Raw genomic sequence first — 15,038 nt, 5'->3', positions numbered from 1 at the left:
TATTAAAGTTCAATAAATGATAAAACAGTATTCCATGAATCAACGAATGTGTGAAATTGCTTAAGGTCGCTAATGGAGCCCGAGTCTAGTGTATTTGTCGGTTAACTGTTATTTGGCCTGTTTTACAGTCTTCAATGCAGCATGAGGTTCAATATTTTCATTTTATAGTTCGTGTGCATATTGTACTGTTTTATTGATTATGGATTGAATGACTGGGGTGTTGATACTATATGTTGTCTGTTTGGCATAAATTATCGTTTAGCTTGTTTGTATGTGATTGAAAATGCTGACTGAGGGAAAAGGCGAATGAAAGATTATGTGAATAGAAATTGTATAATGTGTTCAGCCTGACTAGATATCCTGGGAGATGGTGGACGGACCGGGTCCGTAGGGAACCCTACCGGGATTGTGGTCTCCCATACCGGACGGGGTATGGAGATCTTATGTGTTTTGGCGCCCATACCGGACGGAGTATGGGGACGGCCCGTTTCACCCTCATACCGGACGGGGTAATGTGGTCTATGGTTTGGCGCCCATACCGGACAGGGTAATGTGGTCTATGGTTTGGCGCCCATACCGGACGGGGTATAGGGACGGTCCTGGAGTATGATCTCAAGTGTTAAGGATTAACGGGTAGCGGGACTCCTATGGATCCCCATGGATACTAGTGGGCTGGTGAATTAGGAAAATATGTTGTGAAACTATTGAATTACGAAGAGTGTGATAGGTATTATGTTATACAGTTCATATATATGTTTTCATGATGATGATGATGTTATTGTTTTCGTATATTGTTTTATGAATTTCACCGAGGTAAGTAAATGATAAAGGTTTTATTTTCGATAAAAGGATTTGTTGTAAATTATGCTCCATTGGTCTTTTTGTGTTTTCTACCCACCTTTACCTCCGTGACGGTGAGATATCGTGATGTCTTTACTGGGCTAGTGTAGCTCATTCCTTATTTAATCATTTCAGATCAAGAGGACATCGCTCCCGAGCCGCTTCCGCAGGAGGACGACGAAGGGAACGCCTAAGGACTCCATAGTTACATTCGTAGTTTTTACTTTCAAGTTTCTCCTTTAGGTAGTTTAATCTTTTATATTTTGTGAGCACGTTTTGGTTTTAGTGTAAGGGATGTTATTCAAATTTTGACTTCGCTTCCGCATTTGATATTTATAAAACAAATTTCATTATGAATTACCGGGGCTGTTACATAATGTATTTCCTATATTTTCGACAAAAAACTGTAGTAATTAGTATATATGTAACACCCAAGTATTTTTAATTTTATCCTTATTTTTTTATTTTTTTATTTTTGTATTCGAATTTTTTAGATTTTTATTTAATTTAATTTAATTTAATTTAATTTAATGAAAATAAAAATAATAATAATGATAAAATTGGGTAAAAATATTATTTGGATTTAATTGAAATTGATTTTGGGAAAAAGGGGTGAAAATTTGGATTCTGGGGGTGTTTTTGAAAAGAAAATCGAAAACTGGGGGTCAAAACGCAATTTAGAAACGTTGTGCCACATCAGCAGCCACGTCAGCAGCCCGGTCAGTAGCCCCGGCCAACCAGGACATGTCGCGTGGCAAGGAAACACTGACACGGGACGGGCCACGTGGGCGATCCGCGTGCGCGCGGTCGGACGGCCCAGATTTGTTCCCGCGCGCACGGACGGCCCAGATCAAACGTGCGCACGGACGGCCCAGATTCACGCGTATGGACGGTACAGATTCAATTAGGCACAGACGGCTCAAATTGCATCGCGATGGACGGTCCAGATTTAATCTTGATGGACGGTTGAGATTAAAAGGCAAATGGTATAAATAACCCCACCCACACCTGACCACAAAAGCCTAGCCGCCAGTGCCTCGCCGGAGAAGAAGAACCAGATGCCGGAGGAGCACCGGAGAGGTTTTCAACCGCCAATCGAGGTAAATTTTCTCCTCCTGGCTCGTTTTTCGATGCTAAGTCCGTCTATGGCCAAACCGGAGCCAAACCACCGGCCAAACGGCCAGAAAACCCAGCCGAAGTCCAGCGGTGCCGCCGCGACTCCCCTCTGTTTTTGCCTCCGATGAGGCCCTTCCCGGCCTCCGTTCGATGCAAATTTTATACCACTGTGATCACCGTTCTTTTCTCTACAGGTTGATCGGAGCCAAACATCAAAACGCGACTCACGCCGGAGGAGCCGCTGCACCCGAGAGCACCGCCGCCGGTAAGTCTCGGTTTTTTGTGATTTTTTGTCCCCCCGAGGGCCCTAGGGTTGTTTTATCATAGGGACCGATGCAAGTTTGGCCGAATTCGGCCAAAAACGGCCAACCCGAGGCGGATCGCCGCCGCCTGCGGCGGACACGTGCAGGTACCGGTAGTGCATTTCAGTTTTCTAGAAAAAATTCAGAGAAATTAGGAACAGCCCGTAGGCGTACTGTAGAGTCGATTTCAGACTCCGAAACAAGTAAGGACCCCTCACCCTGTTTCCTATCATGGTATTAAAGCTAAATAAATAATTAAATTGTACTTTGTGACTTTATAGATGTATAATTGATTAAGGTTGCCAATGGAGCCCGAGTCTGATACAGTGTTGGTCTGTTATTGTTTGATCTAATTTTCAGTATTAAATGCAGCATGATATTTGATGTAATTATGTTATGGTCTCGTATGCATGAACTATGGTCTCTTTTATTATGGTTTGTATTATGGTGAACCCGGTACTGTATTGTCTTATTTGGTGTCAATTACTGGTTTACATATTTTGTATGATTGGAAAAAAAACAAAAAGGTTATGTGAATTAATAAGTAGAAAATGTGGACAGCCTGACTAGATATTCTAGGAGATGGTGGACGGACCGAGTCCGTAGGGAACCCTACCGGGAACGTGGTCTCTCATACCAGACGGGGTATGGAGACCTTATGTGTTTTGGCGCCCATACCGAACGGGATATGGGGACGGCCCTGGAATCAAATTGTAATGTTAATAGTTCACGGGTAACGGGGACCCCCTATGGATCCCCATGGATACTAGTAGGTTGGTAAAAGAGGAAAATATGTTGTTTAATGATTGAAATGCAAATGCGTGGTAAGTGTTATATTATAAAGTTTATATGATTTCATGATGATGATAATGTTATTGCTTTCATATGTTGTTTTCATGGATCTCACCGAGGTAAGTGGACAGTAAAGGTTCTTATGTTAATAAACGAGTTTGTTATAAATTATGCTCCATTGGTCATTTTTGTTTTCTACCCACCTTTACTTCCATGGCAGTGAGATAGTGTGATGTATTTACTGAGCTGGTGTAACTCATTCCTTATTTAACCATTTCAGATCAGGAAGACGTTGTTCCCGAGCCCGTTCCGCAAGAAGACGGCGAAGGGGATGCCTAAAGACTTCATAGTTATATTTATAGTTCTTATTTCGAGTATCTCTTTTAATTAGTTTGTTTTTTCATGTTTTGAATACGTTTTGCTTATTGTGTAAGGAATGTTAATCAAAATTTTTATTACGCTTCCGCATTTGAGATTTTTAATACATACATTTTATTTAAATTTCCGAAGCCATTATAATATATCTATTTATTTAATTAATATATATTGTAATTTATTCAGTTAATTAATTTATTATTTAATTTTTAAGAAATAAATAAACAGTTTCTTAAAATTCGTACTTTCCCTTGTTTTTTTTTTCCAATAATATATTGTGTTGGAATCCAACGTTTCATTAACCGCCAAAAGAGAAACGTTTCTATTAAATTTATAATGAAACGCCAACGAACCTTGCTGTTCTCAGGTCTCCCACTAACTTGGGTTGGACCTGATACGTCGGAGATAGAAAGGCAGAGAGAGGCGAGGTTGAGCAGAAGTTGGGATGACAGAGAAGTCTCTATCGGTTTGGTTATTATTCTTTACAATGACATATTTTTTAAAAAATTGTGCAGAGGCAAATGCGAGTGAAGCTGATAGTCTCGTTGTTCAGCTACAATCGACCATTCTCTCTTCTGCCTGTGGTGATTTCGCTGCTACTTCAGCTTAGATTTCTTCTAATGGTTTGTATATAAGATTAGGAACTCCATTTCTATGTTGCCATCTTTGTTCATTTCTTCCTTGTCACTGTATCAAGTTTTTAATCTATCGTTGCGGCAGATCGATTTTAAATGAAAAAATCAAATTTATTTTGCTTCATGGTTCTCGTGCTTTTAAGTGCTATATAGATCATGTAGTGGATTATCCACGGATATTGGGGAATTAGTTAATTTCCAATTTAATTTGATTTTACTATGTTTTAACTTAGAAAGGCGTTTGGCTGTTGTTCTTGCGGAATAGTAGTTGCAATCCTGTTGTATACCTTTTGTCACTTATTAAATTAGCAGCACCTAAGCAAGAAGTGAAATGTCTTCCAGGTGAAAAGATGAACTAGAAAGTCATAGCTCAAACATCCTGTGAACATTTTAATTTGATTTTCTTTCTTTTTCCCTCTTTTTCTTTTTAGTGAACATTTTGTTTGCTTCAAGTAAACAAATGGCGTTTCCTCAAATCATAGTTTGATAACTTCACTTGAATTTTGCATCTGACTTTCTTGTAGGAGAAAGACTTTAATAGTTAAAGGTTTGCTCCTACAAGTGAGAATGTAATACAACAATGGAAGGGCTTGACCTTTTTGGGGAGCTACATACTGCTACTACTGTACTGTTTCTTTTTCTTTTTGTTTTCTGCTTCCTATGTCTTTTTTTAGTCATGATCTGATCTTATTATTGACATGAACAAGTTTCTAACAGGACTATTTTTCAGGTACTTAACTAAATGATGCTTCCTAGAAACATGATAAAGAATTATGAGACTGGAGCCTAGTCAGTGAAGTTGGGTTAAGGTTCTAGGCAACAAATATTTATTGTACGGTGCTTTACATGCTCATGGCTTGTTATGCTTTTTGGATAAATAGTTTCAGGAGCCAAATGGACAAGGAGTAGATTGATATTCAAGGAGACATAGGATATGGAATTATAGATTTTGTAGAAGAAATTCAATGTAACATATCTTATCATTCACACCCATTCTTTGTTGTGTTAGATTAAACTCTTCCTCCTATTGTCTTAACTTGTCTGAAATTGGAAGTGCCAATACTTCAGATATTTGCCGTAATGTACATCACACCTTTATACATCAAGAGCTAAAAGCCAAACGAGGATAAGTTGCAGGATGGTTGTTTTTTCATCATATAAGAAATAAGAAGTCCTTTATTAATGCTGATATGAGAAGCTAATGCAAGCAAAGTATATCCTGTGGAAAAGTACCTTATCTTATCCATCAGCATTGCTGTTCTTGATTTATTTTAGGGTAAGCTGCAGTAAAGCCTCCCATGGTTTATTTATTTATTTCTATTTTTATTTTTAACATCTGATATATGTGATATTTTTGTGACAGTATTGTGTTTGGGGTTCAACTATTTGTCATTCGACATTATACCATTAGTTTTTTAGAGAAAATCTCTATGTATTTGTCATTATAAAAATATAGTAGAACTCCAAGGCTAAAGAAATCAAACTTAGGAAAAAAAATTCAAAATATTGCAGGGAAAAAAGCCTAAAAACTAAAGGTTTATGTAAAATATAAAAACACCAAAATATACTGAAATGGCACGAAATATTCTTACCTATTGAATGTTGAAAAGGTCAAACTATAAAGTATTACACTGTAAACTTACTTTGTATTTTATACAAGTTAATTTTGCTGATTCTTCTATATTTGTGACTTTTGTCAAAAGTATTTAGGGTGTAGAAACTTCACTACTACAAGAGGTTTTATTACACAGGACAAACACATATTTTGTTTGGGGCTTTGACAAGTCATGAAAGTAGCCTTGTTTGTCTATTCAAAGCCTGATATCTTATGTTTTTGCAATATTGAAATCCAGAATTGTCACTGGAATGGTTTATCCATGTGCATTTAAAGGTTTAACCTTTCACGGATTTATATTCCTTTGAATTACTTGGTTTAAATTTAGGTCACTCCAAAGGTTAGGACAAATAGTGCTTTCCAAGAAAAAGTTGGGGTAGATAGTGACCATTAGGAAGTGACTTGTTGAGAAATTGCACATTAATTATCATTGAAACCCAACTTGGGAAACCTGTGAAGACAATTTAAAAGTTGTTCTTTTATTTCTTACTTTGAGCCAAAAGGTTGCATAAAACCCATAGCTATACAAGTCTATATAACTTTAAGTACAATAAAGTAATATAAGTGTTTATTTGATATTACTCCCCACGAAGTTCATGTAGTTCTAAACACAGCTCAAGAGTGTCTGACACTGTCCTTTGTTCAGTGACTTGGAAAGTATGTTCCCAAATGTAGTTCTAAGCACAGTTAGCTCTAGAGTGTCCAACACTGTCCTTCGTTCAGTGATTTGGAAAGTATGTTCCCAAGTTGGTGAGTCAATATTGGTGGGGTGGTCGAATTTGGACAAAACCTGATTGCAATTTCTTGCAAACTATATGACCATCAATTTTAATATATTTTCTCTGTTTGTTGGTTACTAGTTTCGCTATTATATGGTGATGTAACTGACCGTCACAATAGAGGGGATTTATGTACTCTGATTGATGTCGACATCAGCAAAGACTTATCAAAGCCAAGTGATCTCTTTAGTTGTGGAGGCCATGGCTTCATATTCAGCTTCTGCTGATAAAAAAAAAAACACTATCTGTTGCTTTTTGGTTTTCTAAGAGATCATATTGTTGCCAAAAAGGATGCAATAGCTAGTGGTGGGTTATTGCATTTGAGGACTCAACTAGCTCAGTCAGAGTCCATATAGGCTGTGAGCATTGGAGATCCATAAACTGTAAGAATAAACTTGACCTGGTGTGCTTTTGAGGTAGTGCAGGAGGGCAGTAGGGTTGCTGTATAAACTGACTCAAAAGGTTTTACAATGTCAGGCTGGGCAATTGTTAAGTAAAAACCCATCCAATCAAGCAGAGATATGCGGAAGAATCAGGGAGAAGACTACCATCATTCTTTTCTAAGCGTTTAAATGGGCATCAGCTGTCCAAGTACCAGTTAGCTCTGAATAACTTAATAGGATGTACTTCTGTTGGGTAAGTATACACCTGCTTGGGATCAGGAGTTTTGATACCTTGGAAGTACTTCAGGAAGCTGATATCTTTTATTTTGGCGTGATGAAGTAGCTTGGTCTTGATGGAGTGCAATTGCTTCGCACCATTCCTTGTGATGGTACTATCGTGGACATTTAACAAGCTGAACAGTGAAGACAGAAGATGAGACCAAGATGATAATGAAAAAGAGAAGTGCTTGGCACTAGATTGAACAAAACCAAGAGATAAGAAGGTGGAGGAAGCAGCAAACCATCTGTGCATCTTGTTTGAGACTATAGAGTGATTTATAAAAGTGAGAAACAAGGTTCTTATTCCTTTGCCGTGGATGGCCCGAAAGTAATTTTATGTAGACTTCTTCATGGAGAGGGTCATGGAGGAAAGCATTTTTTACATCTACTTCATAAAGAGGCCAATGACAATGAATTGTCACTACAAGGAGAAGTCATGTTGTAACCAATTTGCAATTGGTGAAAAAACATGGTAATTTGACCCCTTTGCTTGTGTAGATCCTTTTGCAACAAGTAAATGGGCCTTGTACTCGGTCAATGCTCTCATCTGAATAATGTTTTTTCTCGAAAACTTGTTTTCAGCCAATACAATGTTTGTCAGTGGGAAAGGGAACCAAGGACCACATTGCAGTTTGAATGAGTTCTTTATGCATAGCCTCTTTCCATTTAGGAAATCGTCAACTTGCATAAAAGAAATAGGTTTTATGGATAGTGAGAAATGCATGATGAGTATTACAGAAGGAAGAGAAAAAGAGATATATATTTCAGGGGAAAGCAATACCTGTAGAAGAGGAGTGACATTAATCTAGATGGAGAGCAGACATAATCTTGCAACCTAGAAGGATTTTTGGTGAGTCTGGTTGAGTGAAAAGGAGGATGGAGGCAAGAGCTGCTAATTGCTATGGTGGTCTAGGGAGTTGGAGAAGCATGTTCATTAACTCCTGACATGGGAAGAGGAAGAACATGTGAAAATTTAGTTTTTTGTAAAAGCTTCACATGGAAAAATTGTCTTGTCTAAAGTAACATCCCAATGAACATAAAGCTTTTTTTCAAGGATTTTATAGCCCTTTTGGCCAAAGAGATGAGCAAAAGAAATCCCATGAAAGACCCTCTTATCAAACTTATGTTAAACTGTAGGATTGTGAGCGAATACAAGACAAAAAAAGACATATAGGTGGGTGTCAAGTACTTGTAACATGTACCTCATGGTTGAGTGCAAAAAGAAGAAGAAAAAGGTTAGATGGGAAAGAAATGAGAGAAAGGGAGATGAGAAAGATGAAAGATATCGATAGAAAAAGAGATTTGATGAAAAATTATATTCAATATGAAGCTTACCATGCAGAGATTATAAAGATAGATATTTAAACTTGAAGGGAATGAAAATTGCCATGAATCGCTTAAGATTCACCAGGGAACCTGAGAGGCGAAAACCCTAGACGATGAATGAGGTTCTGGCCTCATTTGCTTCCTGATCTCTTGCCATGTGTCCTTATTGGCTCATGGATTGCAGACATGTAGCCTTTCTTCCCTCCTCACTCGATGATGACACGTGCCCCCATTTTCTTTTTAGATGGTGATATGTGTTCACCCCATCTTTTATAAACCCTAACACCCTATTTGGATCGTGGTGAATGATAGGATTTTAATATATGGTATTTCACAGGTGTGAGAAAATTATATTTATTTCAACTTCCAATGATAGCAAACGATATCTGACCGGTAAATTTGTAATGAATTTTAAAACCACCGAATCGGTGGTATGTGACCGACATGTTACTTTTTTTTTCCTTGTACCCCTATATAATATACTTAATTCTATTTTTATCATCACAAATTATTATTTATTTTATTAAATATAAAAATTTAATTACGGTATTTGACCGGCAAATTTGTAATGAATATTAAAACTACCGAATCGGTGGTATGTGACCAACATGTTACTTTTTTTTTTCTTATACCCCTATATAATATACTTAATTCTATTTTTATCCTCATAAATTATTATTTATTTTATTAAATATAAAAATTTAATTTGATTATGTGAAATAATTATTTATTTAAATACAAATGTAATTATATTGATGAATAATTTATTTATTTTTTCATTACATACTTTTTATATACCATTTACTATTACATATAATATGTATGAGTAAATTAGTAATTTGACTGAAAATACAACCATACCATCCTATCATCCAAACATAAATATGTCATTAATATAAATTACTACACAATCATCCAAATATTAAAAAATTTGTCATTCTCATCCTATATTATTGTCATCCAATCATTGTCATTGTCATACATTAATTAATCATCACTAAAATTTATCCAAACAAGACATAAGTAGTGTTAATCCTTTGTTTTTTGTTTAACTTTCTTCTTTATAAACCCGCTTAGATCCCCTGCTTTCACCGCTATCTTTCTTATCGCGTTCCTATCCCGATCCTGTGCTTCTTTGTCTATTTTTCCTCTGGTGAGCTCGATTCGTGACAATTCCCTCCCCTCGAGAATGAACCTTGCCCTCAGGGATAAGATGAAGAAATTGTTTGGATAAGTGATAGACATCTTTCTAGGTTCTCTCCTCTGTCCCTTTCCATTTGATTGACCATTATTCTTCTCATTTCCCATGATTATTGATCGTTCTTCTTTGCAAGATCTCCTCAAACTCCATTATTCTACCTCTTTTAGGTATCGAATGTCAAGTAATTCTTCCTTCTAACTCTGTGGTCCTAAGTGGTATTGTTTAAGTAGAGATACATGAAAGACTGGATATATCCTGGCGTTGCTGGGTAACTGAAGCTTATATTCCACGACACTGGTCTTCTTATCAATCTTGTAAGGTCTTTAAAATTTTGATGCTGACTTTTGGCTCTTTTTCTTTGTAAGCAAGGATTGCCTGCGGGGTTATAAATTGAGGAGGACTAGATTGCCTTCTTCAAATTGCCTCTCTGATCTGTGTGAATCAACGAACTATTTTATTTTGGTTTGAGATTCTATCTATTATTGCTTGAGGGTCTTGCTCATTTTATGCCTTTCTTTTAAGAAAGTTTCCAAGTCTGCAAAAGGAGTTTCTATGTCAATGATGTTTAAAAAATGAGGTGGAGGATACACATATAGTGCTTGAAAAGGCGACATTTTGATCCTTGAATGATAAGTAGTGTTGTAATACCATTAAGTGGAAGGTCCAATCCAGCCCATGAAGAAGTGTCCCAAGAAGAGCAGGACACTCGCAAGGTTCAGAGCACCCGCGGGTATACGGACAAAAAGGCATGCATGTGCAACATGCCCAATCACATGGACACGTGCAGCAGAGCATGCGCGCACGCTGAGGGGAAACATGCGCATATCTAGCACATGTGAACATGAAGCACATGCAGAGGCGCACGCCCACATCCACTCGAATTCCCACTCTTGCGGGGAAAAGGAATCCTACCTGCAAATAAATTCCCGTGAGTTTGAGGCCTAATTTAAGAACTTTCTTGAATCTTCCGAAGTCCATCAAGCATTCCTAGCCCAAAAGTCACCCAAGTAGGTTCAAGAAAGTCGGCTAAAGAAATTCGAGCCCAAGATCCAAAGGACAATGGACCTTGAACCAAAGACGCGGCTAAAGAGAGGATCCCAAAGCCCAAACTGAGAAGGGACAAGGAGTTTTAGCCCAATATCAATCTTAGAGGATCAAGAAACACCATGGCAGCATCCAAGGAAGAGAATCAACGCGTGGCCAAGACTCATCTTGGTTCATGGCCGAAAAGAGGGAGGAAAGAGGAGGCTCGCCCCCATAAGGTGCTTTATCTTTGATGTGGCCAATTGTGAAAAGGAGGAACCACCCTCCATGGCCGATGGGAAAAAGGAACAAAAAGATGGATCTGACTCACAACTGGCCAAGGAAGAGTTTAGAGGAAGAAAGACAAGAATTCGAGTAAAAAGGGGAGAATACTTGGTGGAATCCAATGCCAAGAAGGAAGGAGCTTTCCTTCCTCCAATGCAGCTCAAAAATCGAGATTAAATCCACCTTTGCATGGAAGATATTAAGCTGAAAGGGATGGACATTTATCAAGAAAGAACTATCCAAGAGAAAGGAAGGAGAATTCAATAAAAAGAAGGATTTCAAGATCCTTCACCAATCGGCCAAGGTAGCATTCTTCATGTCGAATTCCTCTTTCATTCTCCTACCCAAAGTACAACAAATTCTAGCATTCGTACTCAAAGTTCTCTCAAGAAAATATTAAAGAATGAAGAGCTAGAGGCCGAAAGCAACATGGAGACCCAATTCGAGGTGAAGACCAATTCGACTATGTGAGAGGAGATTATCTTAAATTAGTACTTATTTAAGATAGATTATTTTATGAATTGTTTTTGAATAATGATTAGTTTATTTTAATATTTTATTAAGTTTTCTAATCAAATTATGTAAGTGTTCAAGTGTGAATAAGTAGTCGTACTTCTAATCGTATTAGAAAATTGAAGTCTATAAAGAGGCTTCATCGTTAGTTTGTAATAACAACTTTCAAGATCAATAAAATTTCAAGCTTTTCCTTCTAAATTAGTTTGCTAATTTGATTGAGTGTTCTTCAAGCATCTTCAAGTTAGGAAGTTGAGTCAAGGTATCATAATCGATTTATTGGGTAAGCTGTAACATCTTTTATATTCCTTTAAATTTTTTTAATTACCTTGATTTGTAATCAACTTGTTAGTTGTGGTTCAAGTAGAGAAGGTTAATTGGGTGACTATTTTCTAATTTTAATGTTGTGTGAAGTTTTGAGACTCAAAATGATCATTCCCTATCCCTCCCACGTCATTTGGTATTGGAGTTTAGACTTCTAGTGATCCTACTATCTTAAATTACTTTAGCTTTTTGTGATTGCATTATTAGAAATTCAAAATATTATTGCTAATAATGTTCATATTGCATCTCACTTAAATCCATCCTATTTATCCAAATCAAATGATCGTTTGTTGTTCAATTAGTAAAAAAAAATAAGAAAAATCTAAAAATATACCGATTGCACATCACAAGTCAATCTGACATTCTGTTTTTGCATCAAACCAAAACAAAGGAAGATTAACCACCTACCAATATGAAGAAAACTTTCGATTTTTAAGGGAAAAATATCTCATCTATCAAGTGTGCGGGAAAACCTTTGTTTCATTCTGTTGCATTAAGCAAAGGATGATTACCTCACCACTATGAGTGAAAGCTGTTTGCTTCATATTTAATTTTCTAGTATTGCATCTACATTGTTTTAAGTATCATAGTTCTTTATTCGTGTGCTTAATTTTGAGTTTTAGAGTTAACCAGTGTTCTATGAGTCCCTGCTAGTGTCTTTAAGACTAACGTGCAGGTCTCGATTGAGAAGATTCGATTACAAGGCTCAACTTAAAAGATAAGAGATAACTATGGCACTAAAGGCAGAAACCATGAAGCAACTCCACATGAAGATGTGCTGTAATATTTTTCGGTACCAACCAAATAATTTTTATTTATTTTTACCTTCTTTATGTGCACTAGGTTATATTAAGGAAGAAGAGTCAAATTCAAGAATGAATCTTTCTGAAGAAAGGAGGATGATGTGATTCCCAGAAGGTCCAGTTTAGCCCTCGAAGAAGTGTCCTAAGAAGAGCAGGACACCCGCGAGGTTCAGAGCGCCTATAGGAGAGATTGCCTTGGAGCACACGGGTACACGACCAAAAAGGCACGTTCACTTGCATGTACACGCATAGCAGAGCATGCACGCACACATGAGGGAAGCACGCACACATGCAGCGTGCGCGTTCATGCACCATGAACAGAGGTGCACGCTGGCGCTCGCACAAATTCCCACTCCCGCGAGAAAAAGGATCCTACCCTCTGATGGATTTCCATGAGTTTAAGGCTTAATTTGATAACTTTTTGGAATCTTCCGAAGTCAATCAAGCTTTGCCCGCCTAAAAACAGCCCAAGAAGTTCAAGAAAGTCGGCCTAAGAAATTCAAGCTCAAGATCTGAAGGATAATAGACCTTGAACCAAAGACTTAGCCCAAGAGAGGATCCAAAACCGAGAAGGGAAAAAGAGTTTGAGCCCAACATCAATCTTGGAGGATCAAGAAACACCATGGCAACGTCCAAGGAAGAGAATCAAGGCGCAACTAAGACCCATCTTGGTTCATGGCCCTCATGGCCGAGAAATAAGAGGAATGAGGCCCGCCCGCACAAGGCTCCTCATCCTTGATGTGTTTGATTGCGAAAAGGAGGAACCACCCTCCATGGATGACGGGAAGAAGAAGCAAGAAGATTGAACCGACTCACAATCGGCCAAGAAAGAGTTTGGAGGAAGAAAGCCAAGAATTCAAGGAAGAGAATAATTGGTGGAATCTGCCGCCAAGAATGAAGGAGCTTTTTTTCCACCAATGTGCTCCAAAACCGAGAAGAAATCCACCTTTCCATGGAAGATATCAAGCTGGAAGAGATGGACATTGATCAAGAAAGAACTATTCAAGAGAAAGGAATGAGAATTCAACAAAAGGAAGGATTTCAAGATCCTTCACCAATTGGCCAAGGTAGCATTCTTCATGTCGAATTCCTCTTTCATTCTCCTACTCAAAGTCTAACAAATTCTAGCATTCCTACTCAAAATCTTCTCAAGAAAATATTAAAGAATGAAGAGCTAGAGGCCAAAAGCAACATGGAGACCCAATTTGAGGTGAAGACCAATTCAGCTATGTGAGAGGAGATTATCTTAAATTAATACTTATTTAAGTCTAGATTATTTTAAGAATTATTTTTGAATTAGGATTAGTTTATTTTAATATTTTAATTTAAGTTTTCTAGTCAAATTATGTTTAAGTGTTCAAATTGGAATAAGTAGTTCTACTTCTAGTTGTATTAGAAAATTGGAGTTTATAAAAAGGTTTCATCATAAGACTTGTAATAACAACTTTTCATATCAATAAAATTTGAAACTTTTACTTCTAAATTAGTTTTGCTAATTTAAGTGAGTGTTCTTCAAGCATCTTCGAGTTAGAGAGCTTTAGACTGCCTTATTGAGCCAAGGAGTTAGAATCAATTTATCAGATAAGTTGACATCTTTTCTATTCCTTTATTTTTTTTCAATTACCTTGGTTTGTAGTCAATTTGTTGGTTGTGATTCAAGTAGGGGGAGATTAATTAGGTGATTAAGTTTTCTAATTATAATATTATGTGAGGTTTTGGAATTTAAAACGATCATTCCCCGTCTCTCCCACATCACAAACTGATCCACTTAGCCAGGATTAGATATTGTGATGGACCATATACCTAAGATAACCTTTTATTGATTCGATCTCTTGGTCTATTTGTTAGTTTAGGATCATAGGAGGATCTATAATACATAGTGTTTTTGTTAACCTTATTAACTCTCTCTAAAATAGGGTGGTAAAAATTTTGTCTCTATCTCATATGATTACTTTTGGGTGCCATGCAATTTGTGTATGTTGTCGAGAAATAATTGAGCTACTTTGAGAGCAATAAAGGGATGTTTGAGTGTTTTGAAGTGATCATTTGTGGTGAGTCAATCTACCACCACCATGATTGTGTTCTTATTGCTTGATTTTGGAAGTTCTTCGATGAAATCCATGCAGATATGAGATCATGCCTGATCTGGCAGGGGAAGGTGTTGCAGTAGACCTGACAGAGCCACCTTTTTTGTTTTGCACCTTTGATAAACTTCACATGTTTGCACCCAATTGACTACATCCTCTTTCGTTCCTAGCTAAAAAAATCGTTTCTTAAGGCACTCATAAGTGCCTCGAATTCCTAATGACGACCAACCATTGTAATATGACATTCTCTAATTAATTTACCCCTTATTTCTTCTGAGAAACCAATGACCAATTTGCCTTGGTATCTCAATATCCCTGCCTTGAGCTGATAGTATGATTTACAATTAGGTCTGGGTGACA

General features: G+C 37.3%; 1 long non-coding RNA gene across 1 annotated transcript; it reads left to right on the top strand.

Moving 5' to 3' along the window:
• The first annotated feature begins 3,740 nt into the window (after positions 1-3,740).
• On the top strand, positions 3,741-5,422 carry LOC110813846 (uncharacterized). The gene is made up of 3 exons (XR_002539544.2): positions 3,741-4,048; positions 4,585-4,685; positions 4,791-5,422. It is a non-coding gene; the product is annotated as an uncharacterized LOC110813846 (long non-coding RNA).
• Positions 5,423-15,038: the final 9,616 nt, after the last annotated feature.

Source organism: Carica papaya, chromosome 7 (genome assembly GCF_054855325.1).
Source record: "Carica papaya isolate Zhongbai chromosome 7, ASM5485532v1, whole genome shotgun sequence".
Taxonomy (NCBI): Eukaryota; Viridiplantae; Streptophyta; class Magnoliopsida; order Brassicales; family Caricaceae; genus Carica; species Carica papaya.
This window is presented reverse-complemented; position numbering and strand designations above follow the sequence as displayed.